At 45.4% G+C, this 15,849-nt stretch overlaps 1 long non-coding RNA gene across 2 annotated transcripts; it reads right to left on the minus strand.

Moving 5' to 3' along the window:
* Positions 1-5,647: 5,647 nt before the first annotated feature.
* On the minus strand, positions 5,648-15,071 carry LOC139085156 (uncharacterized). 2 transcript variants are annotated; one of them, XR_011543230.1, is made up of 4 exons: positions 14,919-15,071; positions 12,849-13,042; positions 10,258-10,395; positions 5,648-7,320 (listed from the first exon to the last, which is right to left on the minus strand). It is a non-coding gene; the product is annotated as an uncharacterized lncRNA (long non-coding RNA). The 2 variants fall into 2 exon arrangements; XR_011543231.1 differs by having other exon boundaries at positions 6,925-8,738; positions 14,919-15,035.
* Positions 15,072-15,849: the final 778 nt, after the last annotated feature.

The following is a 15,849-nucleotide window of genomic DNA, read 5'->3' on the forward strand; positions in this document are numbered from 1 at the left end:
CTTGGCCTCCATCTGAAGGATGGAGGTTTTTTTGGTGAGAAAGATTCCCCTGAGCTAACATCTGCACCAGTCTTCTATTTTGTGTGTGGGATCCACGGCATGGCTGATGAGTGGAGAAGGTCCATGCTTGGGATCCAAACCCATGAACCCAGGGCCGCCGAAGCTGAGTGCGTGGAACTTTAACTGCTTGGCCACCGGGCCGGCCCCCGGATGGAGTTTTCATTTACAGACATAGGGAGCAAGGTCAAACGCGAGGGGCGGGGCGGAGATCAACGGTTTGCTTTGGACACGTGAAGCTGGTGGTGCCCATTAGAAACTGAAGTGGAGATGCGGCGTCAGCAGCTGAGTTCAGGGAGGCAGGTGGCTGCAGACGAGTTGGGAGATGGAACTTAAAGCCGTGAGACTGGACGAGATCTCCACGGGGTTGAGTCTGAGTTGAAAAGAAGAAAGGTCCATGGACTGAGCCCTGGGTCGCTTCAAAAGTAATGGACCACTCCTCTCGCCGAGCCCAAGAGGTAGGGCCTGTGAGAGTTTCCATTTTTACCGGTGAAGGATTTGAGGCTTGGAGAGGGGAAGGAATGAGCCTAACCCTGAGGCAGAGCCGGCATGAACTTCCCTGCTGGTCTCTGTTTTATTCTTTCTCCAGCCCTTCTCTGCACATGTAAGCCAGGTGAGCTGTTTATTTTTTATTATTTTTAAATTGTGATAAAATACTCAGGACATGAAATTCACCATTTTGATAATTTTAAAGCGTACAGTTCAGTGGCATTTACAGTTATGGTGTTGTGTACCATCATCACTATCTAATTCCAGAACATTTTCCTCACCCCCAAAAGGAGATCCTGTATCCCCATTAAATGGTCACTCCCCATCCCCTCTCCCTTTGGCAACCGCTAATCTGCTTTCTGTCTCTGTGGAAGTCCATTGCCTATTCTGGATCTTTCACATAAGTGGAATCCCATAGTGTGTGTTTTTGTGTCTGGCATGTATCAGTACTTGATTCCTGTTTATGGCTGAACCAATATTCCATCGTATGGATCCACCACATTTCGTTTTTCCATTCATGCATTGATGGCCAGTTGGGTTGTTTCCCCCCGCTAGAATGATTTTTTAAAATAGAATCAGACTATGCTAGTCTCTTCACACAACCCTCCCACGGCTTCCCATCACACTTGGGACCAAATTCGAAGTCCTTACCAAGACCCTCGTGGTCTTGCCTCCTCTGGCCTCTGCCTGCTTTGCCAGCTCCGCCCTCAGCCCCCTTCAGCCAGCAGCACGGGCCTCCACGCAGTTCCTTGCACACCAGAAGCCCCTCCGTGCCCTCTGTGGCTCAGCTGGACTCTCTTCCCCAGATATTCACCTGGTTTGCTCTCTCGCCTCAGTGCAATCTCTGCTAGAACGCGCTTGTCTATGCAAAACTCCGCTCTCCAGCCCTTCACTCTGCTTTATCATCAGGGCATTTGTCACTACCTGGTATTGTGTTATATATTTATTTGTGCACCTGTAGAAGATCTTTTCCCCTAGAATGCAAGGTTTCCGTCTGCATTCTTCACCACTGTGCCCTGAGGACCAGATATTTGCAGCATGAGTGCTCCCGAAGCCTGAGGTCTGCCCGTTTGCTCACTCCGCTTTTCATGAGAGGTCCTAGCGTCAAGAACTTGCACGGGGTCTGAGCACTTAGACTCCCAGAGGAGGCCTGGCCTGGAAAAGAAGTGGCAAGAGAAAGAGTTTCTTCCTGTCCTTGACGAATTTGTAAGCTACCTACTCGCAACCGAAAAGTAGAGAAAAATTCAAAGCCAGGGAAGGACTGACTGGGGTGAGGAGGGGTGATGCAAGAGAGGGTCCCCTCCAGGCTGTGGAGCTTCTGGTCTGGCAGGCTGAAGAGCTAGTTTGAAGCCATCCTTTGGTCCCTTACTAGCTGTGTGGCCTTGGGCAAGGCACTGAACCTCTCTGAGCGACTGGTTTGCTGGAAGTCCAAAGGAGACAATGGGGATGAAAGTAATTTATTAATAGCGATAGCCAAATCAATGTTAATTATTTTCATTGTTTTTACTTAAGTTTCTTCTTGATGCTGAATAGCATAGTTTGGGTCCTTTGGGTACAAGCAACAGAAACAGAACTCTGGCTTTCTTAAATTAAAAAATGGGCTCTATTGGAAGGATCTTGGGGTACTCTCAGAAGTGGAGAAAAGCGGCAGAACCAGGTCTCTGAAAGGATAAGGACCAGCTCAGTTCCAGGGATTTGGGTAATATCTGACTCCATGAAAAGGCTTGTTGGGGGTGGGGAGGGAGGGAGCCATGGGGAGGTGGCAGGATCCACTCGGACCCTATTGAAGGCAGAAAGCATCTGGTTGGCTTAGCTGAGGGTCAGTGCCCGCCTCCTGGGCAGGGGAAGGGAAGTCACCTTGATTGACAGGCTGCCAAGAGTTGGGAGGGATGCTGGGGGATTTTTACGGGGAAAAGGAGCGATAGATGCTGCTGAGGGAAAACAAGAGATATCGATTAAAATAACCAAAGCACGGCGTTTCCTGTGGACCTGGGCCTGTGCGAGGCTCCGTGCGGAGCGGAAGCAAAGAAGTCTTGACCCGGAGAGTTTTTGAGTTTTATTGCAGGTGGAGCAGCCTGACGAGGCAGCTGGACTGGGGGGTTTCTAAGCTTGAATATTCTTTAGTTGCACGATGGGTTCAGTGTGCCTTTTTGCTTAAAGCTCCTTCTTTGCGATTAATATGATTAATTAGGCGAGTCTGGCCTTGTGTGGTTCAGGGTTAGGCCGTGCTATCAGCTCTCCCAACCTCGCCGCCCTGCGCCCCACTTTCTTCGAGAGCGAGGATTCTCTGCAGAGCTGGCCGGCAGCTGCTGCTCTCCCGCTCTTCCCTGGCTCAGGGCTGCCTGGGGTCAGAAGCCACTTCTGAGCTGTCCCTCTGTGGCCTCACCTTGGCACGATGGTGAAGAGTTGGTGTTTTTTCATTTCTCAGGGCACGTCCTCAGATGAAACCAAAAGGGAACGAACCTGGGTGCATTCCAGTTTCCTTTGGGCTTACAAATCCTTTGCCCAGAGATTACTTTAAAAAATAACTTTTATGGTTGCTTTTATGATTAGGAAATGAATCCAGATGCATTACGGAGGACTGAAAAAAAAGGAACATGAAAAGAAACCAAATATTACCCCTAATCCCATCGTGATCTGTCCATGCAGTGTCATCATTTTGGGGTTGATCTTTACCATTTTATTTCAATGCATTTATATACCTAGACATATATGGCAACTTTTCTAATTAACAGATGTTAATTACTATTTATTATTATTATTAATTCTCACTTCTCGTATCTATAGAGTCAATTGCCATTGGTGAGCCCTCAACATTACATTCTCAATTTGGCAGAACAAAGGAAGAAATTCATTGTTAATTTGCATTGTCAGGATGGGAAATTAAAACTGAGGCCCAATAGCATAATGGTTAGGAACTTGACCTCTGCAGTAATCTTACCTAACATTTATAAAGGGTGTCCTACTGTGCCAAGTACTGTTCCGAGCCCTTTTTGTATACGAGCTCATTTATTCTTCACGGCAGGCAATGAGGTAGCAATGAGGATGACGATTTCCCTCTTAGACCTGAAGAGTTGGAAAAAACGCTCCTGTATTTCTCCTCTACTCTCACACGCACAACACTTCTGACACCACACGTGCTGTTTTTCCACACCAACCAATTCTCTGACACCAGCTGGGTGTCCTACAGTTCAATTCAGTTCTGACACCTGCTGGAGTTAGGACAGACCCCACAGGTTAAGGGCCCAGCCCCACAGGACTGTCCCTCCCGGCCCAGACACCTGTTGCAAGTTCAGGTTATTGCCTATGCTTCTGATCAACCACCTATAAATCAGAGGTTCCCACGACCCCCTCTTTGGGTTCAATCATTTGCTAGAACAGCTCAGAGAACTCAGGGAAACACGTTTACCAGTTTATTATATAGTAAAGGATATGATACAGGATACAGACAAACAGCCAGATGCAGAGGTACATAGCGTGAGGTCTGGAAGGGTCCCAGGTGCGGGAGTTTCTGTCCCCGTGGAGTGGAGGTGCGCCACCTTCCCAGCGCATCAATGTGTTCACCAACCCAGAAGCTCTCTGAATCCTGTACTTTTGGGATTTTTATGGAGACTTCATCACGCAGGCACGATGGATCATGAACTCAATCTCCAGCCCCTCTCCCCTTCCCAGAGGATGAGGGTGGGGCTGAAAGTTCTAAGCTTCTAATCATGGCTTGGTCTTTCTGGTGGCCAGCCTGCATCCTGAAGCAATGCAGGAGCCCACCAAGAGTCACCTCATTCAGCAAAAGACAGTCCTACCACCCAGGACATTCACGGGACTTAGGACTCCTGTGTCAAAGACCAATATTAGAACAAAAGATGCTCCTACTGCTCTTATCACTTAGGAAATTACATTTTTAGGAGCTCTGTGCCAGGAACCAGGAGAAGATATATATATATTTCACACATGGGGACATTGAGGCATACAGAGGTCAAGTAACTTGCCCAAGGTCACACAGCTGCTAAGGAGCAGAGCTGGGATGTGACCACGACCACCTGGCTTCAGGGTCGTGCCTGCTGTGTACACTGGCTCTCCATGGTTAGAATGTGGGCTTCGTGAGGGTAGGGACTCTCGTTCAGTGTTCCACTCTAATGATGCGCTGAGCTTGAATCCCAGCTCCATCTCTTCCAAGCTGTCTGAGTTTGGGGACTTTTCTTAACCACTCTGATAAACTGGCACAATTCAGGGGCAAGTGCTGTCATCTTTCTCTTCAAAATATCTTCTGAATCCAGCCACTTCTCAACACCCCGACGCTGCCATCTTGGGCCAAGCCACCATGTTCCTCACCAGGACTTCTGCTATGGCTTCCTAGTTAGTCTCCCTACTTCAACCCTTGCTGTTGTCTCTTCTTCACCCGGCAGTCAGAGTAGTCCCTGAGGACATAATACAGATCATATCTCCCCTACGCAGATCCTCCCTTCACTTCTTAGCACACTTGGAATAAAATACAGGATCACGGGTTTCACATGACCTCACTTCTACCTCCCTAGGCTACCTCTGTCCTCCTTGCTCACGTTCCCCAAAGACACAGACTTTTCCTTGAACCTGGCCTGCTTCTGTCTCAGGGCCTTTGCACACACTACACACGAATAAAGTCAGCCTAAGCATGAAGAAGATGCCGAAGCACCATTGGGCTGTTAACAGAAGTAATCTGGCTTGGAGTGGAGGTGGGTAGGGAGGATCATTTGTGTTTTCTCTGTGGGTTGAAGTATTGTGTAACTGGTTTTGGTGAGCATGCTCTAATTTTGCAGTTTTAAAGAGGAATTTAATAAAGAAGGGAAAAAGGCCCTTCCCACAGCCCCATCCTCCCTTAGCTGTGGACACATCTCGTCCTTCCTTCTCAGGGAAGTTTCTTGGCTTTCCATCTCCTCATCTCCTACTCTCTCCCAAAACCACCGGCGTGGGGTTGCTCAGCCCCACTGCTGCTCCTGCAGCCTTACCCGCAGCCTCCTTGTCCATAAGGCCAGGGCACTTGTCTTCTTCTTATCTCTCTGGACCTCCCAGCAGAATTCAACCCTGTTGACCACTCCCTTACTTAAAAAATTTTTTTTTAATTTTTCATTGTGGCAAAATACACAAAACATAAAACATACCATCTTAACCATTTTTAAGTGTACAGTTCACTCGTGTTGAGTACATGCTCATTGTTGTGCAAGCCTCCAATCTACGGTACTGATGGCAGCCCGAGCTGACTCATACATATGAGAGTGTCCAGGTGGCTTGCTTATGGCTGGAGTGTGTTCTGAATGGTGGAGCATCCATTCCGATTGGTTGGCCTCCATGCTCTTCCAGTCGTAAAATATTTTGGGTATTACCCTGCACGTAATTATATGTTAACTCGCCTTACCCACCCTACCCTTGAGACAGTGAATTGTTGGAGGACAAGGACTGTATCTTACTCATCTATGTTTCCCAAGGCCCCAGTAAATGTTTACCGAATGACTGAATCCATCTTGTTCTTCCTCCACGAACAGGAAGATCATTCTCTTCAAGGACATAAAGCCCTGGGTATCTCTATGTGATTTAATCTCCCTGTGCTGACCCTAGCCTTGGTTTTCTCGGTGTGTTTCTTCGTATAATTCTGTGGAAGGCTAGCCCTGGGGACACAGTCCTGCCCCACATTAAAAGTTTGACTTAAGGAGCTGGAAAGCCACAGGATCTGGGTGAAGCACACTCAAACGTTATCGTGCATGCATGCGCCCACACGTGTGCGCGCCCTGTAATTGACTGCTAGTTAGTGGTTAGAGAACTAGAAGCTTCGGAAGCTGGAAAAAAAATTTAAATATCAAAGAAGACCTTATTCCTCTAGAGACGTGGGATGGAATAATAGAAAGAATTAGACTCTAGCATCGGAAGGTCTGAGTTTCAGTCCTGGCTCCACAACTTATAAGTCTGGGTTAGTTATTATGAACTAAAGTGCATCGTTTACGTTAGGGTTCACACAGAATAGATTTTCTGCTCCAACAATTCCCTGTTTTCCACCTATTCGTCCTTGCCTCTCCCCAAACCCCTGACAACCTCTGATCTTTGTGCATACACTTTAAATGCACGCTATCCCTGCCAACTGGCAGACACATCATTGTCAGCGCCCGAAGTCTAGAAATTCCCTTCTAATTGCCCCCTGGGTGGGAGTATGCAACAAGGCCGGGAGAGCTTGTCCCTCTCTTGGAGGTGCTCCTGTCTACCCCCACACCCCCAGAAGATTATACAGGAGGAATAATAATGTCTACCCCACAGGGTTGTTATAAGGATTACATATATGAAAAATAAAAACCTCTACAGATGTTAACTATCACCAGAGTCTCTAATTTTGATTTTGAGTAACTCCATCAGAGAGAAGTTGGTATTTATTTTAATATGCAAAAGGGTTGGCTAAGCAAATCCGGGGACTGCAGGGGAATGTTTAACAGAGAGAACGAGTTTTTAAAAAACATTTAGCAGCTGCCATTTGCCAATTAATGTGCCATCCAACTGGGCCATTCCCCAAGACTTAGTCCCCATCTCCTGCTCTCCTTCCTCCGCTGTCATCAGTGAACTCTTTGATCTTTCATGGCTTCTCCCATTTCTCGCCGGATACATTCCAAATCTGTCAGCAGTACGTCCTCTCACCTGAGTCATGGTCGGTGTCTCCAGCTGTCTCCTGGACAGTTCTACTCAGATGTCCTGCCTTCGTATCAGAAGGGTCCAAACCTAGCTCCTCTGGGGATGTGGAGAAATTGGAACCCTGGTGCCCTGGTGTTGGGAATATAGAATAGTACAGCTGCTATAGAAAACAGGATAGCCGTCCCTCAACAAATTAAAACTAGAATTACCATATGATCCATCAATTCCACTTCTGGATATATAGCCAAAAGAATTGAAAGAGGGTCTTGAACAGACATTTGCATGTCCATATTCATAGCAGCGTTATTCACGCTAGGTGAAAGGTGGAAGCAACCCAGATGTCCACCAGCCGATGAATGGATAAACAAAATGCGGTATATACATACAACAAAATGTTATTTAGCCTTAAAAAGGAAGCAAATTCTGATACATGCTACAAAATAGATGAATCTTGAAGACATCATGCTAAGTGACAAAAGCAGACACAAAAGGATGAATACTGTACAATGCCACTTGTATGAGATCTCTAGATTAGTAAACTCATAGGAACAGAATGCAGAATGGTGGTTGCCAGGGGCTTCCTGGGGGAGGGGAAATGGAAAGTTGTTGTTTAATGGGTATAAAGTTTCAGTTTTGCAAGGTGAAAAATTTCTGGAGATTGGTTACACAACAACGTGAATAAACTTAACACTGCTGAACTTTACACTTAAAAATGGCTAAGATTGTAAATTTTATGTTATGTGTATTTTACCACAATTAAAACAAAACTGAAAACCTAGCTCCTCAGCTCAGCTCAAAAGAGACACATGACAGCCTAACGAGAAGGGTGGAGTTGCCAGTGTGGGACCTGGCGTTGGCCGGCTGGGTTGGAATCCCAGCTCCATGGGACCTTGGGCAAGTTTCTTAAACTTCTCTATATCTGTTTCCTTGTCTATACAGTGTAAATAATACAGGTACTTCACAAAGTTATTATGAGGATTAAATGAGTTAATCCATAAACAAGGCTTAGAAAAGTGGTGGGCACGGAGCTCGGGTTCACTAATGGTCAACTGTGTCAGGTGGCCCCTCTCCTGTGGGAGGCACCGTCCCTCTCTTTTCCACCTATCCGAATCTTCTTCATCTTGCAAGATCAGAAAACATTTCTCCTCCTTTTAAAAACCTTTTCTGACCATGACAGCCCGCAGGAATTGCCCTCTTTTCTAAATAGTCACGATATTTATAGACTTGAGCACTCACTTATATGATACTGCTTTGTATTGTATGTAATTAATAATTATGTTACATTTGTATAATCAAAGTGCATTTGAAGGACATTGGAAAGAGGTGTGAAATGGTTAAATAGGGCCTGCCCAGTGGCCTAGTGGTTAAGTTCAGTGCACTCTCCTTTGGCAGCCTGGGTTTGGTTCATGGGTGCGGAACTTGTCAGTGGCCATGCTGTGGCCATACAGAACAGAGGAAGACTGGCACAGATGTTAGTTCAGGGCAAATCTTCTTCAAGCAAAAAGAGGAAGATTGGCAACAGACGTTAGGTCAGCGTGAATCTTCCTCTGCAAAAAAAAAAAAAGAACTGGTTAAATAATGAAATGTATGACAAGTTTGAGCCGGGGAAAATGACCAATAGTGTTCTATGTGGTGTGTGCTGGGCTCCCCTGAAAGCAGAGCCTGAGACAAGGACTTTGTGCAGGTCACTTACTTGGGAAGCAATTTCAGGGAGCAGGAGTGAGGGAATGGGAGAATGAGTGAAGGAGGAAGTCAATCTAAGGGTATTGTGATAGGCAATTTTTTTGTCAACTTGACTAGGCTATGGTGCCCAGTTGTTTGGTCAAACATCAGTCTAGATGTTGCTGTAAGGCTTTTCTTCAGATGTGAGTAATATTTAAATCAGTCGACTTTGAGTAAAGCAGATTACCCTCCATAATAAGGGTGAGCCTCATCCAATCAGTTGAAGGCTGTTCAGAGCAAAGACTGAGGTTTCCTGAAGACGCAACTCTTCCTCCAGACCGGGACACACAGAGCCCAGCTGAGCTTCCAGTCTGTGAATTTCACTCGAGACTGCAACATCACCTCTTACCTGACTCTCCAGCCTGCCACCCACTCTACAGATTTTTGTTTTCTTGAAAAATTCATTAATCGTTTTATTGATCTATTATTTACATACAACATTATGGTAGTTTCGGGTGTACAATATAGTGATCTGGTATTTATAAACATTAAAAACTGATCATCACAGTCAGTCCTAGTCATTCTCTGCCCCCTAGTAGCCACTATATAGTTACTACTCTGAAACTTCACTATAATATGGTTAACTATATTCCTTATGCTGTACCTTACATCCTCATGATTTATTTATTTTTTAGCCAGCAGTTTGTACCTTTTAATCCTCTTCCCCTATTTTGCCCACCCTCCAACCCCTTCTCCTCTGGCAACCACCAGTTGGTTCTCTGTATCTATGAGTCTGTTTCTGTTTTGTTTTGTTTGTTCATGGGTTTTGTTTTCAAATTCCACATATAAGTGAAGCCATATGATATTTGTCTTTCTCTGTCACAATACCCTCTAGGTCCATTCATGTTGTTGTAAATGGCAAGATTTCATTTTTTTTTTTACAGCCGAGTAATATTCTAATATATATATATATTACTTCTTCTTTATCCATTCATCTATAAATGGGCACCTGGGTTGCTACCACATCTTGGCTATTGTAAATAACGCTGCAATGAACATAGGGATGCATATATCTTTTCCAATAACTGTTTTCCAGGTCAATACCCAGAAGTGGAACTGCTAGATTATATGCTCAAAAAATTAAAAATAGACCTCAGACTGTTTTACATTCTACAGATTTTGAACTTTCCAGACCTCACAATCACATAAGCCAATTCCTTAAAATAAATCTCTCCCATTAGACATGTTTATGCATATATTCTATTGGTACTATTTCTCTGGAGAACCCTGACCAGTACAGGTATGTCATCAAAGTCACTGCTTTGGGCAGTGGGGTTGGACTCTGACCCAGACTTCTGAGGACTGCCAAGAAAGCCTCTCAGAAATGTCTGCCTGAGAGTTTACCTGGGGGTATTGATGTTTATCCTTGGCTTCTGCTTCTGTGGGTTGAGGACCTAGGGGTGTTAACTCCCTGGTGTTTGTAGGCTGTCGTGCGGGTTGATGAGCAGGCTTCTGTTGGCGTCTGCTGGCGTCGAAGAAACCCTGGAAGCAAACACTTTGGGCTGTTGGCAGAGTCCCCAGAGAACCATCCACCACAGCTTTCCCCATGAGGTAGCAGAGACGGCCAACAGCCATTCTAAACTCAAAGTCTACCAGCAAGGTAAACTCACTTGAAAGAGATTGTTTATTTCCTGATCGTTTGGGCCGGAGTCCCAGAATTGTCTCCACGTGTCCATGCTTGGGTCCTATGCCCACTCTGAGTGGACCCTTTTGCTGGGGAGTTGGAATTTTCTGACTGGATTGGCTTGGAACAGATGTCTCCCCAAATCCAAGGACCGAAGGTTAGGGAGGAGTGATTCCCCAAGGAGATGACGAGCAGGCAAAACCCATATCTGTTACATCTATAATTTCCATTTTTTAAAATGAATATGTAGGACATAATGAAATTACAATAACTGTTAAATAAAAACATTTGATTTTCTTATTTTCATTATATAATCTTAAAAGAGTAAACAGTGAACAGTTTCACTCCCATCCACTCAGGAACTCCCAGGCACCCGGTTTCCCAACCTCTAACCACACATCCTCACTTCTACCAGATTCCTTCTAGGGTTCACACAAATATAAGAAATACTAAAAGGTAATACATTTTACATGCTACTATGCATTTTCCTTTTTCCAAGAATTTTTCACCTTAACAACATAACTTCCTTCTAGAGCAATTCATAGAGTGTCCTCATTTTTTTCCCCTGTGGCTGTATAGCATTCCATCGTATGGATAAACCACAGTACTTTCCCAGTCCCCTATGGGTGGACACATAGAACCTTTCTATCTTTTGTTATTCCAAGCACTGCTGCAATGATTCTATTTGGATACATGTCATTCCACCCACGTGCAAGCATATCTGTATGACAGAGTCCCAGAAGTGGGATTGCTAAGTTAGAGTGTACGCATTTGTAATTATTTATTTATTTTTTTTGGTGAGGAAGATTTGCCCTGAGCCAACAACCCTTGCCAATCTTCCTCTTTTTGCTTGAGGAAGATTGTTGCTGAGCTAACGTCTGTGCCAATCTTCCTCTATTTTGTATGTGGGATGCTGCCACAGCATGGCTTGATGAGCGGTGTGTAGGTCCATGCCCGGTATCTGAACCTGTGAACCTGGGGCCACCAAAGCAGAGCTTGCCAACTTAACCACTATGCCACCAGGCCTGCCACGCATTTGTATTTTTTATAATACTACCAAACCATCTTCCACAGTGCTTATACCAATATGCGCTCCACCAGCAAGTTTGACAGTGTCTCTTTCTGCTCAGCCTCATCAACTGAACAGCTTGTCAACCTGTGGGTTTCTGCCATCGGACAGATTTAAAAAGTGGTATGTAAGTGCAGTTTCAGTATGCATTTCTCTTATTATGCATGAGATTGGGTATCTTTTCATATGTCTAAGGGCCAGCTCTATTTCCACTGCCGATTCTCTTAGCCACGACACTAGGCTGCCTCCCATTATTGCTGACACCCCTTGCACATCACACTTCTTTAGGACAACTTGGGTGTCACGGTAGGCAGAGTCCTGGACTAGGAGTCAGAGATTCAGGGTGCTTGTCCTAGTTCTGCTGACAGCCTCCATGTTGAAAGAACTCTTAGGTACCAACACGGTGGCTTCTGGAATCCCTTCCAGCCCATGCAGTCAGGGACATGCAGACAAGCCATCTCCGTGAGACCTAAACTCGCTCTGCAACTCTGCCATTGAGTCTTTTTGTCTTTCTGCTTGAACCTTTCTTATGATGGGGAATCTAACTTCCTCAAGGGCACCCTATTTTATTACTGGGTATCTCCAACTTTGGAATGTTCTTCCCCACAGGAAATCCGTGGTAGAAGTTCATTTTTAGGGAAATTCCAAATTAGAATCGTGTTCTTCCTTCTGGAGACTTCCAGAAAGAATTTGACTCTCCCCCCCCAACCCCGATGTGTGACCTTGAGCATGTCCTTGGACCTGTGAGGGCCTCAGTTTCTTTACATGTAAGGAGGACAAGTTTGGCTTCATATTGGCCACTGTTCCTCTGTGCCGTATAACCCAACTAAAATTGGGTTAAGCCATACAGGGGGTTTACTGCAAAATTCACAGTGAGGGTGAGCTTCCAGCTGGCTCAGTGGTTCAGTGAGGTGCTCAAGACTCAGTTTCTTTCAGGCTGTCTGCTTTGCCTTCTATAGAGCTTCATCTTTGAGGCAAGGGACACCTTGCTTCCTCTTCCAAAGCCAAAGGGAGGACACTGTCTCAGAAGAGCACTGGTACTTCTTTTCTAGAAGTTTATCAGACATCTGCCTGCACCTCATTGGAGAACACTCACCCGTCAACAGCATCCCCATCTCTGAATCCATAACTGAGGCAGGGAATGGGATGCCTGATTGGAGCCGGAACAACACCAGCTTCTCCAAAGTAAATGGGCTACAAAAGGGACATGTGGCTTTCTTTGTGAAAATTGGGATTTCTTACCCAGAGAAGCGGATGGACACTGGGGAGGCATCCACACGGTGTTCTTTAGGAGTGCATGAATCCTCTTTCTGGTTCTAGCACTTTGTGATTCTGGATGGACGAGATTCTAGATGTGATTCTGATCAAAGGAAGACAATTACTCAGCACTTTTGTGCCTCAGTTTCTCTTTTCTTCTCACATCCGCTGGGCTTCCCCTAGGTGTGGAGGCGGAGTGGTTACACGTGCTGTCTAAAAGTCTTACTCAGGAAACTCTTGCTGACCATCTTATTTATTATTAAGTAATGGACAAATCATTGCTTGTCTAACAGGAGAACCTGTCCTCGCGATAGAAAGGAAGTTCAGTTTCTTGTTGAAAGAAAATAACTTCCTGTGAAGGCTTATATTTAGGGTGCTGTCCACTTCCAATGAGACATTTCCTCTTTGTCCACACACAGCCTCGGCTGGGGGGCTGCGGTGGTGCCTTCATTAACTGGTTGAAGTATATGGGAGCCATTTGATCAAAACTTACTCTACCTCTCCGAGCCTCAGTTTCCTTACTGTAGAATGGGATTCCTCCACTATTTGTAAATTCATCATGATATTAACAGTACCTACAGCTCAGTTTCTGGCACATAGAATGCATTCAATAGGCAAATACTTGTTAAGTAAAGGAATATCTCCTTGGCAGGGCTGTTACCAGGATTAAATAGGAAAATATAATAAATATATACACTATAGTGCTTAGCACAGTGTCTGACACACAGAAGGTGCCCAACAGATGGCCGATCTTATTAGTGCCATTGTGAGGAACCGTAAGAGGAAGGTCTGTGGAACAAGGCTGTCATTCCCTTGGGATGGAGAGGATGGAATTGGTCTTGGTCACTTGAGCCACTCTGTCTGGCCCCTCGGGCGGATCTGGTCCTTCTCCCTTTGTTCTGCTGCCAGGGGACCTCCCAGGGATTTTTCATCCCCATTTGGGGAATCATTGAGCTTTGAGGCTGAACCTGCAGGCGGGCCTGGGTTATTACCCACGGAGGATATAAAACTCTCAGAAATCAGAAATCCCAGTGGACTCATCTCCACCTTCCCTTCTCCAACCGTGTCCCCAACTCTCAGAGGACGTGGCCTCCTCTGGGTTTGGCTTGGTTTAAATTCACTTAAAATTGGTTGGGGGTTTCCCAGCCAATCAGAGCTGCCTGCTCATCCTGCAACCCATGACCTAGATCCCTCCAGCCAAGACTAAGCTAATCCACGAGAAAGAAGCTCTTCACCTCCATGAGGAAAACAGCGTCTATGTAGCTGGGAAGGTCAGGGTGACCCTTCTGCCCTCCGCTTGCCACCTTCCTGCCTCCTGAAGACCAGAATGAGGGGCCTCTAATTTTCTGCAAGCCATGCTAGTTGCCCTCCACGTCTTTTTTTTCCCTTTTCTTTTGGCTTCTTAAATAAAATCCAGCTTGTCACCCAGGTGCTGGGCTCAGGCAGAGCCAGTTTCAAAAAGAGGAAAGAAAAGGCCACAGCGTTCCACAAAGCTAATTGCTTTCAGGCGGGCTGGCCTGGTCATTTGTACTCTCGGCACTGTCAGTCCTACCAGGGGCTCTGTGTGGAAGCTGGCTCGTGGGAACTGGCTCCCTGAGGGGATAAGATGGGAGCATTAAAGGAAAGGAGGGAGGGAAAGAGAAGGAGAATGGGGAGAGAAGAGAAAGAGAAAAGTGAAAAATTAATAAGTTGCTGCGATCTCATTTAACTTTCACCATACCTCTCAGAACTCACATTTCCCCCAGTTTTTGCAGATGAAAGGAGCTTGCTCAAATCTCCCAGCTAGGAAGCGCCCGAACTGCCAGCCTGGTTCTGCCCATCTTGAAAGCTGTCGGATGAGCTTTAGTCCTGTGTCATACCCCATGGGAAAGTGTTCCATGGTCAAATACTTTTGGAAACCACGGAGTATTATATCCTCTGCGGGAGATTCAGAGTATGTATGAGGAAATTAAAGACCCAGAGAAACCCTGCAGTAGGGAAACTTTGTTGATTTGGTTTAATCTAGCAATTCCCAAACTATAAATATTTTATATATTTATAGAAGTTCCCACTTACGCCTCCGATTCCGTTCAACACCGGTGGGTTCCTTCCAGCCTTCCGCATTCCGTGTCTGAAACCGTTTTCTCTGACAGTGAACAAACTCAGTCTCGTTTACTGAATCCTAGAACACACACGACATCGCTGTGGAATGGCTAACCTGTACGCTGTGGAAAACAAACCCAAGACCGCAGGCTCAATATTTATTGACAGTTCTTTTTGTCTTGAGCCTGAGGGCATCTAGTCAAAATACCATGTCCGAGACTGGTGCAGGATCTTTTTATTGCCCTTCTTAAAGTCGCTTATGTTACGCATTTGAAATAGAGTTAGGTTCATTTATTTCTATTTGCATTCCATTTTGCTTTTTCTCCTCTGACTTTGTTTTTTTTCTTGAGTGTGTGAAACACAATGCAGTTCTAAAAGTCAAAACTGTGCAAAAAAGTATATCCAGAGAAGTGTCACTCCCCGTCTCTTTTCTCCCTTTCCCGCCCTCCTGTCCTTTGATCCCATTCCCACTCAACCCTGTGTGTGACTAATTTCTTTAGTTTCTAATTTATCCTGCTGGTGATACTTTCTGCTCAAGTTAGCAGATACGTTTAACAAGAAAATGTCCCCTTCTTTCTTACATAAAAGCTGGCATACTATAGACAGTCTTTGGCACTTTCTCTTTTCACTTAACTATATTTTCTGGAAATTACTCCGTTTTGGCTTTATTTTTATTACAACTGCATAGCACTCTATTGTGTGCACATACTGGCGTTTCAACCAGTCTTCTGTGCATGCGCACTTAGGTTGTTTCCAACATGTAGCAATTGTAAATGCTGTTGCCCTGAATGACCTCCTGCATATGTATCTTTGTAGTGTTGGAGATATAACTTCGGGGTGAATTCCTAGACCTGGGATTGCTGGGTCAAAAGGCAAATGCGTGTGTACTTTCATCAGATGTTGC

This window comes from Equus przewalskii, chromosome 8 (assembly GCF_037783145.1).
Source record: "Equus przewalskii isolate Varuska chromosome 8, EquPr2, whole genome shotgun sequence".
In the NCBI taxonomy this organism is placed as follows: Eukaryota; Metazoa; Chordata; class Mammalia; order Perissodactyla; family Equidae; genus Equus; species Equus przewalskii.